Source organism: Megalopta genalis, chromosome 6 (assembly GCF_051020955.1).
Source record: "Megalopta genalis isolate 19385.01 chromosome 6, iyMegGena1_principal, whole genome shotgun sequence".
Lineage (NCBI taxonomy): Eukaryota > Metazoa > Arthropoda > Insecta > Hymenoptera > Halictidae > Megalopta > Megalopta genalis.
Window position 1 is genome coordinate 19,774,121 of NC_135018.1, and position 15,755 is coordinate 19,789,875.

A 15,755-nucleotide genomic window follows, 5' to 3' on the forward strand; every position below is an offset into this window, starting at 1 on the left:
ATCGCGCATCTTCAACTACTAAATTACTGTGGAAGCGAACGGAATCGATGACATCGGGAATAATTCTGAAAACTCTTCTATGGAAAAAATATCACAGAATTGTTCGGAGACAGCTGTGACCGAGAAAGAAGTGGAGAAATGGTTCGCATTGTGTGAAACGGAAGAAGCACAAATATGCGATGGAGCGGGAAACGGGGCGTAGGAAGTCGACGAGGAGGAAGAAGAAGAAGAAGAAGAAAAAGAAGATGAAGAAGATGAAGACGACGAGGAAGCAGAAGAAAATGTAAGGGAACTTCGAGATGAAGGCCCTGGACGCTATTGTGCACTGGACAAAACAATTCGACCTTCCCGTGCAAATGCATGCAAATGTGTTGCAAGCCTTTTTTTGTGAAGGAAAAAGAAAGGAGCTGCAACGCTAGCGCGCATAAAGAGTGTTCGTAAAAACCTCGAGGAAATAATTTCGTGAAAATCGAATAAATTGACTGTAACCGCGTAACTTTTAAGATCGTGTTTTAACTTGGAACAATCGACGTCCACGGTAAAAAATAATCTGATTCGCATCGTGTTTCGGTGGAATCTCCCATTTATGCTGCAATTATCATGGTAAGGCGGCAATTACCTGGATATGAAATTCTCTTTAATGCATGTTCTTTTTTTTTTTTGCTGGTTGCAGTATTCCCCGACCGTTTCTCGACGTGCACATGTATACGGTGGCGGTCTTAAAAAGAGGAAGAATTTTAATTCCAGTTGTACGCATGTTGTTGGCGGACAATAAACCGTACATTTTTGTCCCTTTTGTCGCTTCTACGCAGAAATATGGTCATAAATATAATACTGCTACAATGCTTGTGTCCTTTTTTTTTGTCTCCGAGTCAGCAGTGCTTGGAGTATTATAAGTTTCTGTGCAGTGAACGTTTGAAAAAAGAAAAAAACAGTTGTGTATAGTTTGGAAATAAATAACTGATTTAATTTAATTTGAAAAAGATTTAATCATATTTGCGTTAAGTTCAATGTGATAAAAGTGATTTCTTTTCCGTTCATGCGAAATTTAACATTCTTATCGTTGGAAGGAATTTCTTATAATTCTATTTGCTATAAAGTGGAAGGTATAATATTGCAAAAATATAGGATTATAGAATGCTTGGAGTATTATAAGTTTCTGTGCAGTGAACGTTTGGAAAAAAAAGAGACAATTGTGTATAGTTTGGAAATAAATAACTGATTTAATTTATAATTTGAAAAAGATTTAATCGTATTTGCGTTAAGTTTAATGTGATAAAAGTGATTTCTTTTCCGTTCATGTGAAATTTAACATTCTTATCGTTGGAAGGAATTTCTTATAATTCTATTTGCTATAAAGTGGGAGCTATAATACCGCAAAAATATAGGATCATAGTATCGATCATAGTAAATCGTAGTTACATAAATATAGAAAGTTTTTCAATAATGCATTCATCAATCAATTTTGAAGACTTGGATATACTATTCTTCGATGATCTGCAGTTCGCATCTGCAGCGTTTTAAAAATGTGCGAACGTGTTCAGCTTGAAACTTCAACGGTGCTTGGTCGAATTATACAGGGTGACCCAGGTATTTTTTCGACCAAACGGTGGTAGCATATTCTACGAGCGAGAGAAAGAAAATATTTCGTAGAAAAAATTGCAAGAAAAATTACGAAATTCAACGGAAAATAATTCATCGATCAAGATTCAAGATCAAATGGTCCATATGATGTGACACACCGTATGGAGTGGATTCGATCGAAATGAAAAAATCACGATCATTGTCGCGCGATTCTGCGAAAACGGCGATGAATCAGTGTTATTAAATCACAGTGTTTCTACTTATTATCGATGGGTATGCTACTTCTGATCCGGTGATAAGCAGCTATCGAGACATACCAAGGAAAGATAAGGATGCACTATATGCAGCAGTGGGTATGTAAATATGCACTTGTATTGATAATTGAACCGTATCTTTCGTCCGATGTCACTTCGTAATGTGAACATTATTCACAGTCCGATGCTGGGCTCCGCTTATTTCTGACTTTATTTCGTAATCGTTTGTGTCGTTTATATTTGTATTATTCATCATTTTTTGTCAAATATATACATATAAATATATATATTTATATATAAATATATAAATTATAATAATATAAACATTATAATTAAATTATATTATAAATATATAAATTATAATATTATAAATATTATAATTAAATTATATTATAAATATATATATATATATATAATATAATTTAATTAATTTTAATATATATATATATTTATAATATATATAATACCATTTTTACTATAATTTATGTATAGTCATATTTATATAATTTTATTGAACGAACCACAATCTTCCTAAAAACACGAGTTCGCGGTCTAAAATAGTAATTCAATTAATTGCGAATAGGATGAAACGATCTACACAATTATTTTCCACTTAAGAGTGTCCATTCGTTCCACTATGTGCTGGCTCAAATTCAATGAACATGATTAATTGCGATCGACACGAGCGGACGTGAATCGCCTAAACTTTTCCAGTTGTTTCCCCGAAAGAATAGCGTTCGCTCGTAAAGAACGTGATTCGTGATGTGCGACCATTAACTCCCGTAACGAATGTATTTGCTCGCGCTATCGCATCGCGGGACACCTTCTATTATTCCTCAAAGATAGAGCTGTTACGCGTTCGCGAACGGAAGCGCGCGTCTGTCAAAACGTTAGATCATCTCGACGATGAGGTTTTGATAGTTTTTCATGGATGCTTAATTTGTTACTCCCGAGAAAAGCGAGAATGACGCGAGGGGTGGGGAAGGGGAGGAAACGCGTTGTCCGTCAGATCAGAATGTCTAGAGCTAGACGATAAATTTATCGTGTGCCGTACGTCACTGCTATGCTTCTAGTAGTTTCCGATGATGTAGCCTTAGGATGGACACATCACTACTCCGACGCAGTTTCGAAGCAGTGGCAAACGGATGTTTGGATAATAGTCCCAATTTAATTTTCGTATCGTCTTCGTCGATCTCCCGCGATATATTTGAGACATTCTTCTAACTAACGAGTCTTCCGTTTTCTAGTTCCTGCCGAGTTCGTCGGATTTTGGACGCGTCTGTTTGTGCCAGTCAACGCGAGAATAATTCTTTTCTCTTTTCATTACACTCCGACAATGCTATCGTTCTTAGTTAAAATCTTTTATTCGCTAATTTGCCACATTTCAGGATATTTTAAAATATTTGGCACGCCGAGGGTCACTTTTACCTTTTAAGCGAAGCTAGGATATTCTATCATATGTTATCACTTATTGTATTCACTTATTTAAGAATTATTTTATTAATTTTATTAATTTACAACGTACAATGTCCCTCTAGCATTCACAAAAAATTCAAGTCATTCGGACCAGCTTTAAAAAAAAGTTATACCGTTTTAAAAGTGTTGACTCAGCTTTGCTGTATATAATGTAAGAAATAATAATATAAAATTAAAAAAGTAACAGATAGAAAAATCAAATTAATATTTTACATTTACATAATGCAAATTTTTATCCTGCGTCAAGAGGGTTTACTATACCCAAGAATATGCATGCGTATAACATGTTTCTTAACTTTTGCGAGTAAGTGTACATATGTGGTTATAAATATGTATAGATGTTTCTTTTCTTCTTTAACCGCTCAATCAATTTTTTTTTATAATAATCTCCTATATTTTCTGTGTTGTTAATTTGTCATGACGCTTTAATTCACGAGCTGCATGAAGGTTTGTACGCGTGTTTTAAAGATCAGCGTTTAAAACTCTGACGCGAGTTTTAGCGTTCTAGGGAAAGCAACCTAAATATCTTCCGAGGAATCCTGGCCTGGAAAGGGTTAGAACGTCTACACCGTGTGGTTTTCTGAAACGACACAGCCTCGAATTTATTCCTCAATTTTATTCCGCTAATTTCATAAGATCCAAGGCTGCCGGCCGTCGTGCCGGCGCATCGCCTCCTTTAATTTCTATAATTCCGCACGGCTTCTTCCGAGACCACGGCTGAATATTAAAATAATTACGCCGTCACGTTTCTGCTCGTCATTCCAGTTGCTCCTGCTTCGAATACGCGTGCACAGCTCGCTGCATTGGCCCATTGTTTTCTACGATATCGCAACTAGTTCCGGGAAACCGGGCGGACACGGTCTCCTCTCCGAAAACACTATCTTCTGAATAAGTAGCTCCAAACTCGATGTAATTAGTTCAATGAAACAGAGATAAAAAACGTTATTGCCAAGGGCTTTGGCTGAGACTGCTAAAATTTTCAGTTGCTTCCGATGCAACAACTTCCGAATTTTAACTTTCCCGTCCTAAGAAAACAGCGATAAATCCATCGAAACTTTGATTCCAAATATTTATGCATAAACTGGAAATTGTTCGCTTCTTCGGAAATGGGAAAAATTTCTAGTTTGGACGGTAACAGTTATTCTGCTCTAAAAAAAGCTACTTCAAAGAAATTTGCCGTTTAGTATTCAAAGTGGACGAGTCTTGCGAAGAATCGATTGGAATGTAAACATACTAGAGTATTGGATTCTCGTTCGAGACTTAAAAACCTGTTTCTGAGTCAACTAGCAGTTGCAGTTCCTGCAACAATGTTCCCGCTACACGAGTCAGTGTGCTCAATGTTGGACACTGAATGTATATGTATGTAATGGTTCTTCATTTCGACCAATTTTCCTTTCGATGCAAGCGTACGATAAATTAAGTAATTTTGTAAATCACGATTTGCTCATCTAACTACATATATTTATTCTGTTTTTAATTCTTTAAATAATGTAAATTGAAATATGACATCAACTTTTATATTTTATTATTATTTTATACTTTGTATTTATTATAACGTATATTTTGTATTTATATTTTGTTAAATATCTGTTTAGAACTTTTATCAAACAAGTGCGAAACAACTTTTAAAATCGAACTTTTCTAGCAGAATTATGGTGTCGATGTGAAAGTTACCTTGAAAGAGAACGAGAAATAATTCAGAAGTTACATATTAATAAAAATTTACTCTTAAATTACGCGATTACTCGATTCTAAGGCAATTCGGAGGACAAGTGACACGATTCGAAGGCAATTCGGGGGCCACGTGACACGATTCGAAGGCAATTCGTGGCCACGTGCCACGATTCGCAGCTCCGCGATTTTTCTTGCCTGACATAACCCCTTTGTGTCGTCTTCCGGAAATTCGTAGCAATAAATTCCACGAGCATAGGACCAGCACGGGGAAATTCACAGGAACCCGAAATTTGGCATTTCCGGGAGAAATTACTGTATTTTGGTTCTGTCGCTTCTCCGCGAAAATGTCATGAACCCGCGAATGCGTGTTTTCCGTGGCAGTAAAGACAGGTGAAAAGTGCAAGTTGCAGGCCACGGGAAGCCAAGCCAGCCCCCGATCGAAAATATCCCATTAATGATGAAAGGGGACGCAACCGGGGGTAACGGGATAGAAGTCTTTGAAGCGTGAACACACGCGAGAAGCTCCTCTTACGGTCGTAGTCGGCCTTAAATACGATGACGTTGTCAAAACACACGATCATCCTGTCGATGGGACTAGTCGAGGCGGATAATAACCCGGCCGGTGGCACCGTTTACGCAAGGTCAATTAATCGACACGCTTACGTTCCTGTTTGTCATGCCCGGCGGAATAAACGCGTGGTAACGCGGGCGGCACGACCACGCGCGTCGCCCTCTTTCGATCCGCGTTGCTCTGCGCGTTTATCCTGGTTCATTCTCTTCTTCTTCTTTTTCTTCTCTTATTTTGTAAAACCTGTCCGCGCGTAGAATGACTTCGGTCGGAGCAATTAACTGGGACGAGATTACGTAAAGTCGGCATGATCCAGAAATACATGCATGCATATGCAAGCGCGTGTCCACGGTGTCATCTGAAAGGATTAAGGTCTGTGTAATGCACGGTGCATGCTAACGTTTGGGAGATATTTAACAGTAAACGTACCAAAGAGAGAGGTCAAACGAGACCGCTTTTTACGGGACCGCGCGACAAGAAGATAGCACGCTTTAATAACCAGGCGATTGTCACTCATTTAACACGTTCCCTGCCAGACCGTTTTTTGAAGACTTTCCGTTCAAGCCGCGTGGGGCGTATGCGCCCCACCCTTTACATTTGTATTACTTTGTTTCTGGCGTATGCTTTACAATAATTAAAATAGTGCAAAAATCATAATTATCAAGGAAAGGTTGTATAGTTTAACATGCATAACACAGCAAACCAATAAATTTATTTTTCTAGGAATTACTTTAACAAATACCTGGCTGATCATTATTATGCCAAGCGAGTTGCATCCTCACATATAATTTTTTTTATCATGCCTATATTAGTTTAAAATATAACATTTTAGTTAAATTCAAGTTTGTATGCGATTACAAAGGGATGTTACGATGAACTTTGTTAAAACATGGCAAACATAAGTGTGGTTTATCCACACAACTATCGCAGAATGTTACAACTTTTACAGTACTATAGAACTATAAATCAATCCCAGCTTCAGTGAAGCAGTAAGTATTGTGTCAACGACACGCGAATAAATGACTGATCGGAATAAGAGAAATGCAGTTAAAACAAGTTACAGTAAAGAAAAATTGCCCATCACGCCGCGTGGGGCGTATACGCCCCACGATTAAATGAGGGCATCAGCAATAGTATCAAGATGTCCATAATTGACTGCATAATGAATTTTTAAAAAATTCTTCATTTTACAATGATAATACCAAATGGCTTGAACGGAAAGTTCAGCGTGGGGCGTATACGCCCCACGCGGCAGGGAACGTGTTAACGCTGTAACCAAGCATTTCGTTTTTATACGAACTTGTATCAAATTTGTATAATACTTGAAACATCGCTGTAAGATTGCACGAATGAGATTTTGATTTGAATTCCGCCGGTGTATAAACAATTTTATTTGAAAAAAGGAACGAGAGAATTTTTATGGAAATGCAGCGGGACAAAATGGTAGCTTGTTTAACTCGAACTTACGTATAGCAATAAATCAACGAACGATATTTAATGCTTAATATCTTGTGGCACCACCTTTACATTTATCAACAGACATCCTTCTGTTTCGCTAAGTTGAGTCATCCTTCATCCGTAATTATTATTCCTCGCCATTTCTGTCGCGTATGAATATGTTTTGAAGCAAAGTATAATCGATGCGAAAGGTAAAAATAAAATTATAAGAAAAATATTGTATGATATTGTGTAATTATATATTAAAAATAAAACGAAATTAAAGATAAATTATAAAAAAGTTATTCCGACTCAAAAGATGTACGAAAACTGTTTCGAACCATTGTATGTTCATGTTCATACAACTTTTCATTGACAAAACATCCAACATTGGCGATACTCCAAACTTCGAACTGTATAATTAACGTGATAATTGTGAGTTTAAAAAATTATTCGTAAGAACTGTGAATCGATCTAGAATCTCGCTCGTCGAAACTCTTGTCTCCGAATCGATTCAAGATTTAAAAACAGATCTGGAGGACCGAAAATCGTAAACAAAAGCACCCAAAGTTCTTTGATAAATTATAAATATCTGATTATAATTAATATTAAATATCTGATAAATCTGCATCAGATATAAATCTTCTTTTAGTTCAGATAATGGAGATTCCTACGTTCACTTAATCGATGTCCGTTGCTGTGTACCAACCATTAATATCGTTCGGATAACAGAAACGTTTGTAAACAGTGATTCGTTTAGTTCTTATCTTGTATCCGATACAAGTTGCTTATTCGCGGCAGCGGAATTAGTTAAACGTTTTGGAGTAAATATTCGCGTTCTAAAAGGAACTAGTTTATTTGCATATCGGTAGCATGTCGTGCGGTAAAGAGTGGCTTCGTTAGTCTCGAAGTTAAATGCGACATCGTCAAGCGATTAATTATTGTTATCAGAACTGTAGAGATACAGTGGAATGATCGCAGGCCAATATCGAGAAATATAAAACATTGATAAACGACGCGAAAATTACATTTGAAATCAACGATAACGAGTCATTCCTTCGAGTCATTTCTTATCGAGTTCGACGATGTTCAATTTTTACATTAATTGTTCGAACTTGTTCAGATTAGCCTGCGGAGTTTTATTCAAACTAAAAAATGGTCTTCGCTGATCACAAGATACGGGAGCAACGTGGACATTTATTTACAGTAAATTCTCGCTAATTGACGCTCAACTTGGAAACAAAATTATTAATCATATATATATATATATATATATATATTATATTATATATTATTATTATATATATAATATTATTAATCATAACATAATTATTAATCGAGCCTTGCTGCTCGTTTTTATAGTTTTTGACAATCGGCAACTAGAAAAATGAGCCTCGAGCCTTGAATAATAGTATTTTATCTTTCCAAATTGTCCATTTTTGTTTCCAAGCTGAGCGTCAATTAGGAAGAATTTACTGTATTTGCTTAATAATGTTGATCGGTTGAAAGTTATGCAACATTATTCTCAAATTCTTTGAATATATTCGCTGTTTCGCATTCGATCTATACTCACTTTTGCCCTTGCTTCTTATTTTAACTTTTTTTTTCTTTTTGAACTGTCTATTTGTCACGTGCAGATCCGTCTAGACCTCTCGACACTAAAACGATCTTGATCTGTTCTTAAGATGTTCAACCTTGGAGAGGTTAACAAGCATGCATCTTGTTTTATTGTTTCGTAACTTGACACGCATGAAATACTTAGAACTTGTTAGCTCCGTGTGGATCGCTCGTGATCCACTTTCGCCGGAGTTCGTTCGCGGATCGTTAAACCCTATTTACGAGGGTCGTTCGAAAAGTTTCGGCCTCCTTTTTCCAGCACAGCAGGCGGAAAATCATCGCGGCGCTGCCTCGGGGAACTTTCCCGCTCTCGATTAGAGAGTTTCGCGAGCTTTAAACTAAACGCGGCTGACTACAACTTCCAAATAGGCTTGTATGCACCTCCAAAAATGATCAACGAGTTCGCCAACCAACGGCGCCGTCACGTGTACGCGTCGCATCCGTGAATATAAAAGCTACGCTCGTGGTTTTGGGAGAAAAGGAGATTTTAGTGCGAACGAATCTCGACCCCTCTGTATCTTAACCTTTTAGGTACGGCTGAATTCTGCGCGAGGCTATTTCTCTGAACGACAGAGTCTGATACTGTATATTCTGTCTGTATGTACAGGGTGTCCTAAAAATGTCTCGCAATCCGAAAGTGGCGGGTTCCTCGGGCCATTTGAAGCAACTTTTTCCTTTAGAAAAATTTTCTCCGAGGCACCGTTAACGAGTTATTAACGAAAAACAGTGACCAATGAGAGGCGAGCCCGGCTGGCGCGAGGCGATCGAGCCAATGAGCGGAACTGGGCTTCGCGCGCTGGTTGGCTGGGCCGCCTCGCGTCAGCCGTACTCGATTCTTATTGGTCACTGTTTTTCGTTAATAACTCGTTAACGGTGTCTCGGAGAACATTTTTGTAAAGGAAGAAGTTGCTTCAAATGATCCGAGGAACCCGCCATTTCCGGATTGCGAGACATTTTTGGGACACTCTGTAGACTGTTGTAAATCGATGTGAAGACAAAAGAAGTGTGAAACAATGCATATGAAGACGATTATTTGGTTCAAACGATGAGCGAGTGAGCTACTAGAGCAAGCCACTATAGTGGCGCGTCGTCCAGAGAGATGACATCCGCGAAAGCCACTATATTGGCGTGTCGTTCTAAAAGATGATATCCGTGGAAGCCACTATAGTGGCGCGTCGTGCCTAAAAGGTTAACTTTCAAGTCACATATCGATTTATCAATGGTTTAGATTAACACTACAACTACCGAACCCTAAACGCGACTAACGTACATTATTTTATAACAATGCCAAGATTGGATTTTTATTTAAGCTTCGTATAATTTATATTATAATATAAACTTCAATAAAGAGGCGAAAATTTCTTCTGAAAGAATTTTTATAATATCAGAAACTGTAAAATAAAAAATCAGCAACCAGTCATTTTGACTGTTGTGGTAGTTCTAGTGTTAAAAAGGATGTGAAAATAGAAACAATACAATATAAAAATACAAACAAATACAAAAGAAATATTACAAATTTTGTTTGAATTTAAATCGTGCATTTCGTAAGGCGACACTGTGTCTACATATTTCTGTTCTTCTATTCCTATATTTTTGAAGATTTTAAATATTTGAAATCTAGTTTGTTTGCTAAATTTTACGAAATGAAGGCCGCGATGTCCAATCATTTGTCCATTTGTCTTATTCAAAATTTATGTCGATAACGATAACGTTGTTATCACCCTGTTTTGATACACTTTCACGTTGCTACAATAAATATCCCGAAGCCAGGAGATACATGCATTGCCAATCTGTTTGTTTGATTAGTAATCCACATCGTTAAAAAGGCAGTAACATTCTCATTACCGTAATTATAATGTGGCAATAAACAAGCCCGGGTATCTCAACCGATTTGTTGCTAAACATCTTCCTCGGACAGAATAAATACCGCAATTATCTTGTCTAATCAGCTACATTGTTTTTCTGCGATTACATTCGTCGATGTAATCCGTGCTTTTTTTTAAAGACTCTCTTGATCAACGCGCGCTTTGAATAAAGAGAGAGAGAGAGAGAGAGAGAGAGAGAGAGAGAGAGAGAGAGAGAGAGAGAGAGAGAAAGAAAGTTCATGTAACCGTTGAGCACAATGCGTATAATGTTTCCAACAAAAGCGAAAATATTTTACTTAATTATGTCTAAATAATAATATCTTTATCTCTGAGTAACAACCCTTATGTACAGGGTGAAGTCACTTAAGATTATCACTTAAAAGAAGTGTTCGATCCTGAAGAACAAAAATCGTTTTTGATTTTTATACATTTTACATTTTTACTCGGCGTGAAATTACGATTACGTTATAAACAAACAAATAGTGATCTTTTCATTGTTTTCTATTACTCGCATCACTGTGCGATCCGCCATTGATGTGCCTTTCTTTGGCGGACGCAGTGTACACTAATTTCTCCGGGATTCGCCGAACTTCAGTATTCTCGGATTCGCGCTGTGGTATTGCTACGGCCCTGTAACTTATCGATTTTCTTGCTAAGGTTCGACGGAGTCGGTGAACACGTGTGCAGCAGCACGTGCCGCGGCTCCTTTGACTCGAATTCCCGGAACACAACTCATAATACAATGACATAACTTTTTTTTTAATTTTCACATTGTAAAACTGATACTTTTTTCAACATATTGCCGATAGTTTTCTGATTAAAATGAGACCAAACATGATGTTGTTTGGACAAATATTTCTGATTACTCAAAATAAGATCAATTACAATGTAATTGAATAAATATGGACTGGAGCATGTCGTGTTTGGTCTCATTTTAATTGGAAGAATCTCACGACAATATGTTAAACAAATTATATATTATATAATTATACAATTATACAGTATATTCATAGTAATGTGGCATGCTGATCGCTGCCTTTGTAGTTTCGTTCGACTAGAGTTTCTCTCTCTCTCGTTCTCTCTCTCTCTCTCTCTCTCTCTCTCTCTCTCCCGAGGTGTCGGCAACTATAAAGGCAAGCCGCGAGGCTCGAAGAATCATGCCTTAGTATTCTCAGATCTGCATGTTTCGATTCCGACTAAAAACATTTCTGGGAGAATTTACTGTACTTAGCCGAGTTTGACAAAATCCCCGATTCACGAATCGCCGTGTGAAAGAGGACTTACAAAATACATACTTTATATACGTCTTGCATACAATTTGCATATTCTTGCATCTAGTTTGCATATTCACTGCACATTGCAAGTGCATAAACTCTCGCAGTCCAGTGACAATGCATGCGTTCGAGATGATAGTGTACATATAATAATCTGAAAAAATAAGATTCAGCAATTCATGGAATTTTCGAACATTTTTGAAGTATATCGCAGCTCTGTCGATCGCATTTTCAACGCAAATTAATAATAATTTGGACTTCGTAATGTCCTAAGGAAAATTAGCAGTCAGATGAACGAATTTTTCGAACGAAGTTTGACGAAGAGTTCTACGAAGAAGAAGCCTGGAAACCGGAAGTACGCGAACGAATCGACGATAGCATGCATGAATAATGGACAAGTTGATCGCCTAGAAATTTTTACGGCTGAATACAGCTTAGGGAAACGCGACGTTCCAGGTGAAACGAACCTGAACAGGCTGAACAGGATATTTTTCTTCCAGCTCGGCCAGTTGAATAATTACACCCGTTACAGGACACCAGACGAATTTGCGACACTCGATTAGGTTCGCGAGCCGCTCTAAACGAAGCAGTGAATCAGTGACTGCCTAAAGTGGTCTTTAAGCTGATCAATGAGCTCGTCGAGGACCGCTGAAATGGCCTTCGCTGCTCCGAAGGTTAAGATCTCGGATTTTCATTCGTTGGAAAGTAAAATGATAAAGGTTGCATAAATTATTGATCGAAAGACAGACGAATCAGGTTATCGGGAAAGCTTCGAATCTGTCTCGAATGCTAATGGAAGATGTTTAAGAATCACGATATAATTTGGTCAAATAAAAATTGCGAACGATGATGCGATCGATGGTCGTTCGTCATTTTATGAGCAAGCTCGTTCCACGCTAAATAAACCTCTTGAGAGCGTCGATGTCACGGCCAATCCTCCGATCTAAAATTAATTCGAATCTTTATTAAAAATTTATTGCAATTTAAAATTTCTACTTAGAAATTAATTAAAAATTCAGTATTATTTAAATTTCTAATACAGATTTGTTACGATTTAAAATTTATATTCAAGCTTCTATTAAGAATTCATTATAATTTGTATGTATGAATTAAAAATTTATTATAACTGATCAAAATCGAATATAATATATTCTATGCAAAATTAGAGCGAGTCGAGTCATTATTTTGCTCGAATTTATTTACAAAATACAGACGTTCGTATACAGATTTTTGCACCTAAAATTAATCCTTTTGTAGATCAGTTTCACCTTTTTACAGATAAAATTAACACTTTCGCAGGCTTTTCGACGCGGCTCATTTCAATAATTACATTCGTAGAAAATGTCATTCGACTTTTATACGTAAATGAATTTAATTTGCAAGAAGATGAATTTCATTTACGAAAAGGCGAAAGAAACCTGCGAAGGAGTTAATTTGATCTGCAAAAAGGTGAATATGATCAATACGATGAATAATAATTTGGAGTCCAAAAAGAAGGATACGATTTGTGAGCACTGATTTTTAAAATAAATTTGAATAACTTTAACACGCTCTTTAATTCTATAAGATATATATATCTTATTATATAGATATATATATAATATATATAATATAATAATATAATATTAATAATAATAATAATATTGTTATTTAGAAGAAGAAGCTATTTATAATTAGAAGTCGTTAATAATAATAATAATAATATATATAATAATAATATAATAATATATTATATATATTATATTTAATTATATATATATAATATATCTATAGATATCTATAAGACTTCATCGTTAAAATCGTCTATCACCGTAAATTCGAAAAAAAAGAGAGTAACAAGAAACAAACATGGCGTCTGATATTCTCATTAAACACCTTAAAGGTACTTTTGGACAACCCTGTATGTGCTCGGTCTTCGATACATATGCGCAAGATTACTTAAGCTTCGATTCAGTCGGGAGCCATTGAAATTAACGTCGTAATGAGCTGTTAAAGGTCGCGTGCGCCCTATTTCAAACAATAAGCCCCACGCTGCGCACTATGGTCGACCGTTCGCGTTGCTTGTGCCGCCCCATATTATCTCCGGTGCGGTCTGAAAACAATGTTGACAGGTAACGCGCTAGTTTCAGCGGTCTCATTTACACCTGTTCCCATTTTCACGGGCGAACCATGACCGCAAACGTCGCTTTCCCGCGGAACAGTAACATTATTACTGCACGGGCTCTTTGTCGTTTCAACAAACCTCCAATCAAGCAATTGAAGAAGATTCGAAGCTATTCCGAGACAACCTAATGCGATCGTAAGTTCGTCTTATAATAACTTCGTCGTAATAAAGTCTACGTCGCTAATTATGTTATAATTATATTATTATAAATAATATAATAAGTAACTAATTATATTATAAGTTCGATGGTTGGTTTATTTACAGAAATGTACAATGCATAATTTCTCACAGGACGTGATAATGCTCGACCACATATTCTCCTGGAACTGTGATACGTTTAATTAACTCTTCAAAGTTATCAGTTCCAAGCTTATCGAAAGCTTTAAATCGCGAGTTCGCGTTACAAAGTATTATCATTACTAGACTGCGGATCTTTATGCGACAGAAAAATGTTGCGAAAAGATAGGAGTAACGTAGAAATTGTATTTTTTATCTGTGATGATTTTATTAGGTCAGAATTAGTATATCGACGTTATTAATAATTAATATAAATATATATATATACAATTATATTATAATATAATATAATATAATATAATATAATATTATTATATTATTATAATATATATATATATATATATAATCATAATTAATTAATAAATTAAAAATTATACTATTCTAGTTTCTCTACCATTTCGCATTACATATACTAATTTCTTTTTATCGTAAATGCATAAAATCCACAGGCTAATTATTGGACACAGTTCTTAAACAACTTCTCAGTCATCTCTGTCGATTGGAAAGTGTCTTGACAAAATTGTTCATTTCAAGGTAGAGGCACTTTTCACTGGCCAATAATACAATCGGAGTTAGCCAGAATTTAGAATTATTTCGAATAAATGTTTATCTAAGATAGTAATCCGATTGAATTCTTTTTAGTCGAATATATTTTATTCGTCGGAAGTAATTTTGTTTAGCTATTCGAATAATTTTATAATCTCTGTTCGAATAATCAATTCGAATAATTCTTTATTATGTAATTTATTATATAATTCTTTATTCGAACAATAATGCGAACAATTGTTGACCGTTTTCGTTTCAATGAAATTTTATAAGATTTTTATTCGAATCGATTATTTTCCGTACGAATTCCTCTACGATTAAATTCTTATTCGAATGAGATCTTATTCGGATTTATTCGACAGTGACGAATAAAATTTTATTCGTCAGTCTTTGTCTCTTATCCGTCATAAAATTCGAATAAAATTTTGCCCAACAACACTTGAGTACAACACTTGAAACAACCGGCAGAAACAGTCGTGTTATTAATACCGCATCGCGATAAGAGGGAATTAATTTCTGCTGAAAAAATACGATTCCCAATCCGTGTAATTCAAGCAATTCTCCAAAATTGTTGCCGCATGCGTTGAAGGTTATCCAAATTCCACGAGATTATTACGAACCACAAGATTAGATAAAAAAAGACAGACAAAGCTTGAGATATTTCTCTCAGCAAATTACAATGCATCAATCGTCGCACAACGCGTAATTTCGTTTTAACCTTCGTTTCTTCGACAAATTTTTTCAATTCAACATGTTCTTCTTGCGATGGCATCAGAAAATTGCCCCAAATTTTTATTTGTTAATATAAATATATAAATATTATAATATATATATATATATTTATAATAATATAATAATATAATTAATATATATATATATATATTAATATATATATTTATTTATATATATATATATATATATATATATATATAAATATTATAATAATTAATTTATTTGTTACGTCCACACTAGCATTTCGAACATTTAAATGAATGCACA

The 15,755-nt window shown here is 35.7% G+C and overlaps 1 protein-coding gene across 2 annotated transcripts in view; it reads left to right on the forward strand.

The window, feature by feature from the left end:
• Positions 1–15,755, forward strand: part of fdl (fused lobes) — a 71,441-nt gene that overhangs the window by 8,383 nt on the left and 47,303 nt on the right. The gene's annotated exons all lie outside the window — the stretch shown is intronic.